The sequence below is a fragment of the Octopus sinensis genome, linkage group LG9 (assembly GCF_006345805.1).
Source record: "Octopus sinensis linkage group LG9, ASM634580v1, whole genome shotgun sequence".
NCBI lineage: Eukaryota > Metazoa > Mollusca > Cephalopoda > Octopoda > Octopodidae > Octopus > Octopus sinensis.
The window spans coordinates 75522222-75535122 of record NC_043005.1 but is presented as its reverse complement, the minus strand read 5'-3'; positions in this window follow the sequence as shown (position 1 = coordinate 75535122).

Genomic DNA, 12901 nt, shown 5'->3' with positions numbered 1-12901 from the left:
TTTCATTGATCATTGTCATCATCATTCATCATGATCATCATCATTGTATTGGTGGTGGTGCTGGTGGTGCTGGTGGTGCTGATGTTGGTACTGATACTGGAGCAGATGGTGGTAAAAATGATGATGATGATGATGATAACGATGACGATGACAATGACGATGACAACGATGATGATAATGACGATGATGATGATGATGATGATGATGATGATGATGATGATATGATGATGATGTCATAGCAATTACCTCGTGGAAGAGCCATTTAGCCAACTGAAAAACAAAAAGCGTTAAAAAAAATCTGTCATATTCATTTTCCAAGCAATAAATATTAAGTGAATATAACAGACATATTTTTTGTGTTATATGTTTTTTCAGGATGTAATTGCTTCAACACAGTCGTAACTTATGCCAGATTGGTAAGCAGACATGGCTGTGTGGTTAAGAAGATCATTTTACAACCACATACTTTTAGGTTCAATCCTATTATATAGCACCTTTGCCAAATGCTTTTCACTATGGCCCTAGGCTGATGAGCGAATTTGAAAGACAGATACTGTGTGGAATCCAGTCATGCATGTGTGTGTGTGTGTGTGTGAGAGCACATGGTCAAGAGGTTATGGTGTTGCACTCACAATTGCCAGATTGTGAGTTCAATTCCCATACAAGGTAGGATATTGTGTTCTGGAACAAAATACTTCATTTCATATTGCTCCAGTCCAATCAGCTGTAAACCGGTACCTCTGCAACAGACTAGCCTGCTATATACATAAATATATATATACATATATATATTCATATATATATATATGTGTGTGTGTGTGTGTGTGTGTATACAACAGAGTTCTTTCATTTTTCTGTCTAACAAATTCACTCAGAAGGCTTTGGTTGGCCTGGGTCTATAGTAAAAGATGCTTGTCCAAAATGCCATGCAGTGAGACTGAACTCAGAACCATGTGGCTGGGATGCAAACTTCTTACCACATAGCCACACCCACACTTATATACATATGTCTGTGTGAATGTCTGTGTGTATAAACGTCTACATGCAAACATGTAAATACACACACACACACACACACACACACACAATACATATACATATCTTTTTGCTAGTCAGCAGAAAGTACAAAATAATTTGATTCTCAAACTTTACTGTCAAGCACAGACACTAGCTCTTAGTCACTTTGTATCATCTACCAATTAAATAAAGTTATATATATAATAATATATACATATATATATATATATATATATTTATATATATATATATATATATATATATAATATATATATATATAATATTATATATATATATATATATATATATGCTTTTGTTTTAATTTCTATGCATATTGTTTGTACTACAGTACCTTATAGGCATATATCTACATACATATGTACACAGATACATACAAATACACACACACACACACACACCATATACATATATGCATGTGTGTATATCAACATCATCACCATCAGTATGATCATCAACATCATCATCATTTAAAGTTCATCTTCTATGCTGTCATGAGCGGGTTGGTTTTAGTGGGTTCCACAAGGCTGTGGACTGCACTGTGTCCCAATGTTTGCTTATGTATACACACACACACACACACACACACAATATATTCATGTATTATGTGTATGTGTGTATATATATATATACTCTCTAAGGTGGTTGGCGTTAGGAAGGGCAGTCAGCCGTAAAAACCCTGCCAAAACAGACTATGAAGCCTGACCAGACCCTATCAAACCATCCAACCAATGCCAGCATGGAAAACAATGTTAAATGATAATGATGATGATAATAATGATGTATGTATTCTTTTACTTCTTTCAGTAATTAGACAGCGGCTATGCTCGGGGCACCACCTTGTAACCTTGTGTGTATATATATATGTATACATATATACAAGTTGTTTTTCTCTTTATGAGATCAGCGATTGTGTGTTACTTAAAAGCTATATAGAATTTGTAAGTGGAGAGAGCTCCCATTACTAGCCGGAGATTGCTTCACACTGAGGATGGGTAACTACTCAGAAACCTAGGTCTGTGAGTATCACATAAGATGGGAGCAATGACCTTCCTTGCATGTACTATATGGGTACAAACTCTGTGTCGGTAGCCAACTAGAAAAGATGTTTTCCTGGGGTTAAAAAACAATAACATTGTCCTTGTATAGGGCTGCCACATTATGTTGGCAAATAAACTTTACTATATATCTTCATCATCATCATCATCATCGTTTAACGTCCGCTTTCCATGCTAGCATGGGTTGGAAGATTTGACTGAGGACTAGCGAACCAGATGGCTGCACCAGGCTTCAATCATGATCTGGCAGAGTTTCTACAGCTGGATGCCCTTCCTAACGCCAACCACTCTGAGAGTGTAGTAGGTGCTTTTATGTGCCACCGGCACGAGGGCCAATTAGATGGTTCTGGCATATATATATGAATATAGATAGATAGATACATACATACATACATGCATACATACATACATACATGCATATGTGCATATATATGTATATGTAAATATGCACATATCTATACACATGTATACATAAAGATATATAAATACATGTATATGTATGTGTGTATCTATCTATCTATCTATCTAACTATATAGATTCAGATGAATATGTTACTTAAGTTGAGGCACCAGAATTTAGTGCGGTATTATATAAGTTGCTTATTTTGATAACAATATATATACATACATACATACACACAGACACACACACACACATACACATTTGAATTCTTTAAATAGTTCATACTAGGAAATGACTTGTTCCTAATGAAAAAACAATCCACCTTCACTGGAGGGTATATATGTGTATCATAGGGTGCTAAATACAAACATTCTCCTGAAGCCAAGTAGAACTGATTGGAATATAGTCCATGTGATGTCTAACATTAATATCTTCATGAAAGAACAAACAACAGTCAGGTGTAGGAACAATTACACACTGCATATGTTACACGGAGACGTGTAGAAGAGATGGTTAAACATGTAAGCATGCATAATATAAATGGATGACACCTGCAGTTGATGGTTGGAGGTATTTGTAGAGAAGACAGAGCAGAGAAGACATAAGAAGCATTATGTGCCGAGGTGAGACAGTGCTGCATCATGGTGACTAAATGGTGTCTTGTGCTATTCATCAATCTTGTGATCAGGGAATTATGAACATCAAAACTTTAATAACAACAACAACATCATCATCATGAAGGTGGTGGTGGTGGTGGTGGTGGTGGTGGTGATGATGATGATGGTGGTGATGATGATGATGATGGTGGTGGTGGTGGTGTGGTGGTGATGATGATGATGATGATGTGATGATGATGATGGTGGTGGTGGTGGTGGTGGTGATGATGGTGGTGGTGGTGGTGGTGGTGGTAATGATGGTGATGATGATGGTGGTGGTGTGGTGGTGGTGATGGTGATGATGATGATGATGGTGATGATGATGTGATGATAATGATGATGATGGTGGTGGTGTGGTGGTGGTGATGATGGTGATGATGATGGTGATGATGATGATGATGGTGGTGATGATGACGATAAGTAATAAAAGTATGATGTGATTTGTAATAAATAGAGATTGACTGTCCATTGAAGTGAATGAATTGAACAATATTTCCACAGTTTCTCTGTCTTTCTCGTGTTCCAAATTTAAAACAAAAAAAAAAATGTAGGAATACAGAAATTCAAAATATGAACAGGAATATCCAGCATTCCATTTTAGATAAAATAAAATAATGTCATCAGTTTTTGGATTTTTCATCACAGGTAACAAGGAAAAAGGAAAAAAGAAAGAAGAAAGGAAACAGGAAAGAGAACATTTAGTCAGACAGTTTTGTGTAAATGTGATGAAATTCACCAGTCACTTTATGGTTATTCATTCCTCTAGGGCATGACATTAGCAATTTGCAAATATATATTTATCCCCATGCATTTTGAGAACTGAAAGCGCAGTAGAGTCGGAATATTTTCTTAGAATGTGCTCTTTCAGGTGTTCCTCAAAATTATATCCATTTGATGTTATAGTGCCTGTTGTCATACCTCGGCCCATTGAATCTTTTACTTAATTGTTCTGTTTTGCAACCAGCATAAATCAAGTTGTGTTTGGCGTATTCTGCTGTGTTACACCCAATGGGAATCTTTATATGTCCCCACTTTCTGTATAAATCATAACATTTCTGTTATAATTTGTGATGGAATTAACTTGATTCATACTGTTGCACAATGAACAGGAGTTTCTCTCTTGCAGCTGTTCTTCGGGATGCAGCATTCCAAAGGACTATTGGCAGATTTATTGGGGTTAGGGGTAGTGATTAATAGCTCCCTTACATTTTTATTGTGTCTAAAGGTTACAATAGGTGGATGAGGGAATACTTGATTGAAATGAGGATATTCTTCTGAAATATGCTGGTAACTCTCATGCAATACTATTGAAATGCCAATGAAATTTCAGAGCCAGTTAATCACTAAAGGAATCTGATCAGATTTTACTATGGCTACTAAAATTATGCATGAATGTTTGAGTTTCCTTGCTAATTTTAGCTATGTTTATTTTCAATTTCCTTTTATCATGATTCATTATAACCACATTTGACATAACAACATACAAAAGCACTTGCATGTTTCCAGTAATCCCCTATGTCAGTACAAATCTTGTTTTATACTCAAAAACTGGGATTTGGGATTTGACTTAATTGTAGGACGTGGATGCATGGAGCAGCGGTGAAGGTAAATGTAGGATGACATGGGCTTGCAAAATAACCAAACATTTTACCTCATCATCATCATCATAATAATAATAATAATAATGATAATAATAATAATAATAACTTTCAAAATACAAAGACCTGGAAGTAGAGGTAACTCGAATGTGGAATCTAAAAATAATTCCTATCATAGTAGGCGCATTAGGCATGATGAAAAAATATTCAGACAAATACATAACAAACACACCAGGACTTACAAACACATATAACATACAGAAAATTGCACTACTGGGCACTGCACACATCCTATGCAAAACACTTTCAATACAGTAACCATCAGAGCATCAGACAAATCACAGCACATACCCAAGGCACACAGAGCTGCGCTTGGTAGTGAAGTGAAAGCATGCAATAAAAATAAAACTACTGAATGATAATAATAATAATTCAGAAAATATAAAGATTCACTGATTGAAATCAAAAATATGTGTCATCTCACTTTTTCTTTCTTTCTTCCCCATTTTTTTCTGTCACATGACTTTCTAAATGAACATTCTGGTGTGTTTATTTTAATGGCCTACCAATGTATACAGTACGTTTCTCTGCCCTAGGTGTCAGGAAGACAATCATCAAGAAATGGAAACAAAATGGAAAACAGATAGTGATGATAATAATGATGATGATGATGATGATGATGATAATGATGATAATGATGATGATAATAATAATAACAAACAGTGAGCAAAAATCTCAAGAAGTACGTGGAACAAATAAAGGCTGTAATAAGGGTGGAGCACTTGCAGAAAACAGCACTGCTTGGAACCGTTTGAATACTCCAGAAGGTGCTTGAAAAATAAGAGGTGTTACCTTAGTTTACTGGTAGTGAACAGCTGACACCATAGTATGCCTCCAGCGTTAGAAGCTGTGCAAAGGCAATGATAATAATAAAAGTATTGGTGGTGGTGGTGGTGGCAGTGGTGGTGGTGGTGGCGGTGGTGGTGGCAGCAGCAGTGGTGGTTAAAGGAGATTGGAAGAATAGTAAGTCTTGTATCACATCAGCAAAAGAGTTGCTTTTTGAGAATAATAAATATCATCAGATGGATTTTGAGCATTTGACAGCTTATTGAAATCATATGAATATCTAAGGTTACAAGCCACATAAATTCACAACACCACATAAATTCAAACAAGTATAAGACAAATCCTGAGTCAACTCAAATAATAATAATAATAATACTAATAATAATAATTTCTTTATCTTAGATATATAGAGCATAGTTATGTTTTCAAAACCGCACAGTTATAAAAATATTGCTGATCTTATTTACATAAATATATAGCAATGTGTGTATATGCACATGCATATGTGTGTGTGTGTGTTGTTGTGTGTGTGTGTGTGGTACTCTGGACCATATTAAACCACCTCCATCCCATTTGTCTTTATGTTGCCTGAATGATTGCACACAGTGAGAAACACTGAATACTGACAATGAATCATCATCTCATCCTTAATATATACATATATAAATATATAAAAGTATGTGTGTGTGTATATATATAATATATAATATATATATATATATTATATATACATATATATATACATATATATATACAACATATATATGTATGTATGCATTTTGTATGAATGTATATGTGTCAAAATTGCGAAGATAATCTGGTACTCGACTGAGGAAAGGAAACTTCAAATGAGCCGTCCTTGTTTTCTTTGTATCATCTATCTGTATATTTTGTTGTTCCATTTTTATGTTTTGCATTCTTGTCCCATTTTTGTATCTTATATATATATATATATATATATACACACATATATATGTATGTATGTTTGTATGAATGTATATGTATATATATACTGGGTTGGCAAGAAAGTAATGTTGTTTTTCGGAAATAAATAGTTATGTTTTTTTTTTATGACTTTTGTTAATATTATGATTTTTTTTTCCTTTTGATACCCATTACTTTTAGTTCACTTTAGAAGCAAATTGCATGTAATTTTGGTAAAAGCTGTTAGTTCAGTGTCAATATTAACATGGAGTGCAAAAATGAACATTTTCACCTCTTTTGCTTTTTTATTTCCATAAAGGCAAGAAAACTGCCGAGGCTCACAAAGAGATATGGGAAGTTTATGGTGTTGATTGCTTAACAGAACACACATGTTAGAAATGGTTTAAAAAAATTTGTTCTGGAGATTTTTCACTCAAAGATGACCAATATTCTGGTCAACCTACTGAAGTTGATGATGACCGAATCAAAGCCATATTTGAATCTGATTGTCATATAGCTGTGCAAGAAACTGCAGAGTGGTTAAATGTATCACACACAACAATTGAAGATCACTTAAAATGTCTTGGACTCGTTAAGAAGCTCAATATTTGGGTTCCACACAACAAATCAATATTTGCAATATGCATCTCAAACGCAATGAAATCGACCCTTTTTAGAACGAATCATCGCTGGGGAAGAAAAATGGATTGTCTACAATAACATCAATCAAAAATGACCATGGTCCAAATGTAATGAACCAGCACAAACTACATCAAAAGCTGAATTGCATCAAAAAAAGGTCATGCTGTCAATGTGGTAGGATTACAACAGTGTTGTGTATTTCAAGCAGCTTCCAAGGAACCAAACGATCAATTCAGATGTTTACTGTCAACAACTAATGAAGCTGGATAAAGCAATCAAAGAAAAATGGCCAGAATTAGCAAATCATAAAAGAATGCTAGACCACGCACATCTTTGCTAACTTGTGAAAAATTATTGGAGCTTGATTGGGAAGTGATGTCAGATCTACCATAGAGCCCTGACGTTGCACCATCAGATTACCATTTATTTCAAAGTTTGCAAAATTCTTTCAATGGTAAAACTTTCAATAATGATAACCTGAAATTGCACTTACTTCAGCATTTTGGCTGATAAGAACCAGAAGTACTATGAGCACAGATTCATGGAGTTGCCAGAAAGATGGCAAAAGGTCATCAAACAAACTGGAAAATATATAATTGATTAAAGTTCATTCTTAGTATGAAAATAAATGATTTATTTCACACTAAAAAACCGAAATCACTCTTTTCCAACCCAATATATATATATATCTATATATATACATATATATATATTATATATATATATATATATATATATATATTTATATTATATATATATGTATACTATACATATATATGTATATTATATATACATTTATACACACACATATGTATGTAGGTTTTGTAGGAATGTATCTGTATATGTGTGGTGTGTGTATACATTTATGCATAACCCATATATGTATAATATATATTATAATATATATATATACATACATATACATATATACATATTGTATGTATTGTTTTTTTCTAATTTATATATAACCCATGCTAGCATGGAAAATGGGTGTTAAACGATGATGATGATGATATATCAATATATATATATATATATAATATATATATATATTATATATATGATTGATTGATTCTAGTTTCAGCTCATGAGCTGTGCCATGCTGGGGCAACCGCCATATATATAATATATTATATATATAATATATATATATATATATATATATACTATATATATATATAGATGTATTTATTTATTCATACACACACACACATATGTATGCATGTCCATTTAGAAACCTAAGTAAGTCAAAGACAGGTTGGACAGGTAAGTATGAGATGTGTGGAAGGAATTCCATTTCATTCTTCGCCAAAAATTGCATCATCTTGAAGGTGGTATGAGCATGTGTTGTCATGAGGGTAGAAGCTAAATGCATTTGCTCCACAGCTGTGTGTATGTGTGTGAGTGTATGTGTGTGTGTGTGTGCGTATGTGTGCATGTGTTTAATCCACATATTTCTTTCTAACACCTCAAATCATAGCACCAAATATCAGAATTCATCATACTGCCAGGGAAAAAAATATCATCATCATCATCGTTTAACATCCTCTTTCCATGCTGACATGGGTTGAATAGTTTGACAGGAGCTGGACAAGCAGAAGCCTGCACCATACTTCTGTGTCTGTTTTGGCATTTTTTTACATTCGGATACCCTTCCTGGTACTAAACATTTCACAGAATGAATAATGCCCTTGACCTTGAGAAAATTATGAACTTTGCCTTTCACTCAAGACCTAACATGATTTCTTTGATCTTATTGACTGCCAGCTCTTTCATTGCAATGAGTGCTGGTTTGTCTCTGTATCAAAGCTGTCAACCCAACTTACATCACCTGGCTAATTCTAATGAGGAAATTGGGTGATTGTTAGTGTTCTCATAAAGCTCAAAGTATTGGGTTGTCTAGAAAGTTCATGCCGATTTATAGTAGCCTACATTTCGATTTATTTTAGAACATGATTGAGTTCATAAAATAGGATTTGACTACACCTCCATTTAGAGCACAGTTTAAGCCATCTTTTTATGGAAGAGGGTTTATGTTTCTATAACCTGTGTTAATCCTTTAACCCTTTAAAATGGAAGATAAGAAAGTCCATTTTCAGCTCATGATGCTTTAGGAACCAGACAAAAATTGCTGCAGCTCGGCTGGGATGTGTTACCCCACCCTCCTTATTCACCAGATATTGCTCCTTCGGATTTCCACTTATTCAGGTCTCTGCAGAATAGTCCTAATGGTAAAAATTTCAATTCCTTGGATGACGTAAAACGATACCTTGATGAATTCTTTGCCATGAAACCACCTCAATTCTGGGAAGAGGGTATTTTCAAGTTAAAGGAAAGATGGAGATGCATTGTGCAACGAAATGGTTCACATTTGGTTGATTAAAAATGTAATGGCAAGTATTTATTGACCTTTTTCTTTCCTTTAAAATTCGACACAAACTTTCCAAACTACCCAATACATACTTGTCAAGATATGACATTTAATCAAGTATCGAAAACCAGAGAACAAACTTCACTTCAGTATGGTATATAATTCGGGTTTCCATGAGATTCCATAACTGATTCCACTCATATGAGAGAGCAAACAGATGGTTCAGTGGTAATTCTAATCGAAGAATTAAATTTTTTTTTTTCCCCATTTTCTGGCTGAAGGCAAGTGGTTCAACAATCTCAATGTACAGCATCTTGAATCAACACATTTGTGTGCACAACTCGAAAACCTTGTATTTGACCTAAAGAATGTTTACCAAAAGCCTGACAAATCATTTTGAGTATCTTGGAAGCATGTTTCTAAAGCTTCATGCAAAATTTGAGGCTGGCATGTTGCCTCAATTTCTCAATCATCAAAAAATACAATATAAAAGATTTCCTAACAATGTAGCAAGCCTTAATGATTAACAATAATAATAATAATAATAATAATAATATAATGATGATAATGACGACGACGACGATGATTTCATTTATTTGCTAGAAGGGTGAAGGATGAGACAGGCATAAAGTGTGGGGGGTTTACATAAAAACAGATAAGTGTTGGGGGTTTACATATAATGAAATGATAAAAAAAGGAAAGAAAGTATATATGGTATACACTGAAAAAGAGACATATGCATAGCATACAAAGGTTAATAATAATAATAATAATAATAATAATAATAATAATAATAATAATAATGATAATAATAATAATAATAACAATAATAATTAAACACAAACAAAAACTATGGAGGCATTTTGGTGACTGACTCAGTAGGTTGGCTACCAAGTATTGTCAGTAACACGTCTCAGTTGAGCCATACAATCACAGTATGTGTAGATCAGATAAGATTTCATATAACTATAGGCATTCAGTGATTTTTCTTATTTATATATTGAATGTGTGTATATATATATATATTATATATAGATAGATAGATACATACATACATACATACATACATCACACACACACATGCATACATACATACATTATATATATATATATATATATATATATATAAATATATATATATGCATATATACATATTATATATATATGTATATATCATATATATTTTATCATCATCACATCATCATCATACATATATATATATATTATATATATATACATGTGGATCTATCTTTCTATTTGTATATCTGTAGATAGACATACATACGCATCATATATACACATACATATACATACATATATATATATATATATATATATATGAATATATATGTTTATATGTATATGTATATATATGAATATATATATTTATATACATCCATACATATATATATATATACACACACACATACATTCATACACACACACATACATACATAAATGCATACACGCGCACACATATATATATATTATATGGAACTCATTAGGAATACTAAGAAACCTTTTATCCTCACACTGCAAAACATTTATATTGTCTTGTGGAATAATGTCGGGAGGTTTTGTTCTATTGATGTCAATGCAAAGTATCTCTAGACAAAACTAAAGAAAACAATAGAATGAACAAGAGACGTGGAAAAATATCAAATTACAATAGGGGTAGGGGGTAAAATCACGCAATGTAACGAATGAAACAAATCTTGTAGAAACTGTAACACGCAGGGTAGTTGACAATTAGTTAGATGTGCGGAAATCCATTACTTTTGCATGTGAATGCATCGGGTAAATTATTCGAGTAGAAAGAAGAATATATGTATAAAATTCCATCAAACTTATATTTTATTTTGTGGGGGAGTGAGACTTCGAGAATAGAAGTGAAAAAAAAATGGAAACAAGAGAAATTGGGAAAATAAAGGAAAGAAGAGGAGTATGTGTAAGGACGAAGTTAGATATGAATTAGAGAGAAAGAGAGAGAGAGAGGGAGAGGGGGAGAAAACAATAGGTAATAGTAGATGACCTCAGGGATGACCAAATATAGAAAAAAGGAAAAACCTGTGCAAACTGTAATCATAAAACCAACTTATATGAACTTTTGTTATTTATCTATTTATATATCTATATCTTTTGTGTATATACATATATTTATACAGACACATACATATACATACATACATATATATATATATATATATATATATACAACACACACACACAAACACATACATATATGTATATATATATATAAATATATATACGAATATATATATACATATATATAAATATATATATATACATATATACATATATATATAAAAATATATATGTACGTATATATAAATATATATATATACATATATACATATATATACATGCATATATATATGTATGTATATATATATATATTCAAATGTATGTATGTATATATACACGTATATATATAAATATCTATATCTATGTGTGCGTATATATATACACACACACACATAGATGTAGATATATATATATATATATACATACAAACACACACGCATATAGTTAGATAGATTCTGACATAACATATTTGCCAGTATACAAGAAAACACTCACACATATGACAAACTTCAACTTTTTTATGGAAAAAAAAGAATTATATATTTTCTGAAAGTAGAAAAAAAGACACAAATTTAATATATTTCATCATCCACTCATACACTCAGTATAGCATCCATAAAACCATCACATTAGATACACTGCAATTTTTTCTTACGTCTAAGAATAAAAATAGGCAAGTCTTATACACAGATATACACATTAGATATTGACAAAGATATTGAAATAGATATATTTTTTTATTTCAATATTCAAAATACAATAATGATTTTCATCTCCTAGTCATTAACTATGATACAACAAACAATAAACACAACATATTCATTTCTTTTGGCTAGATATATATAAGTAATTATTGGTATGTGGATAATACATCTGGATAAAGCAATACCCCATGGCACTAAATTATTTTGCCTAATCTTACTTACACTCCTGATCTTGTTCCGTGTGAATGTCATCTTTCCAGATCATTGCAACATTATTCAGAAGAGAAAATAGTTTATTGCAAAGAGGTTAAGAAATGATAATGAACGTTTGTTTGCTTTGAAATTTGAAGAATTTTACAACCAAGAGATCAATGATTTACTGTACAGATGGGATTATGTTATTAATAATCTTTCTGCTATAGGCACAAATCCTGAAGTTTTGGAGGAGGGGATAAGTAAATTACATCATCCCCAGTGTTCAACTGGTTCTTGTTTCATGGACCCCAGAAGGATGAACGGCAAGGCCAACCATGGTGGACTTTGAACTCAGAAAGAAAA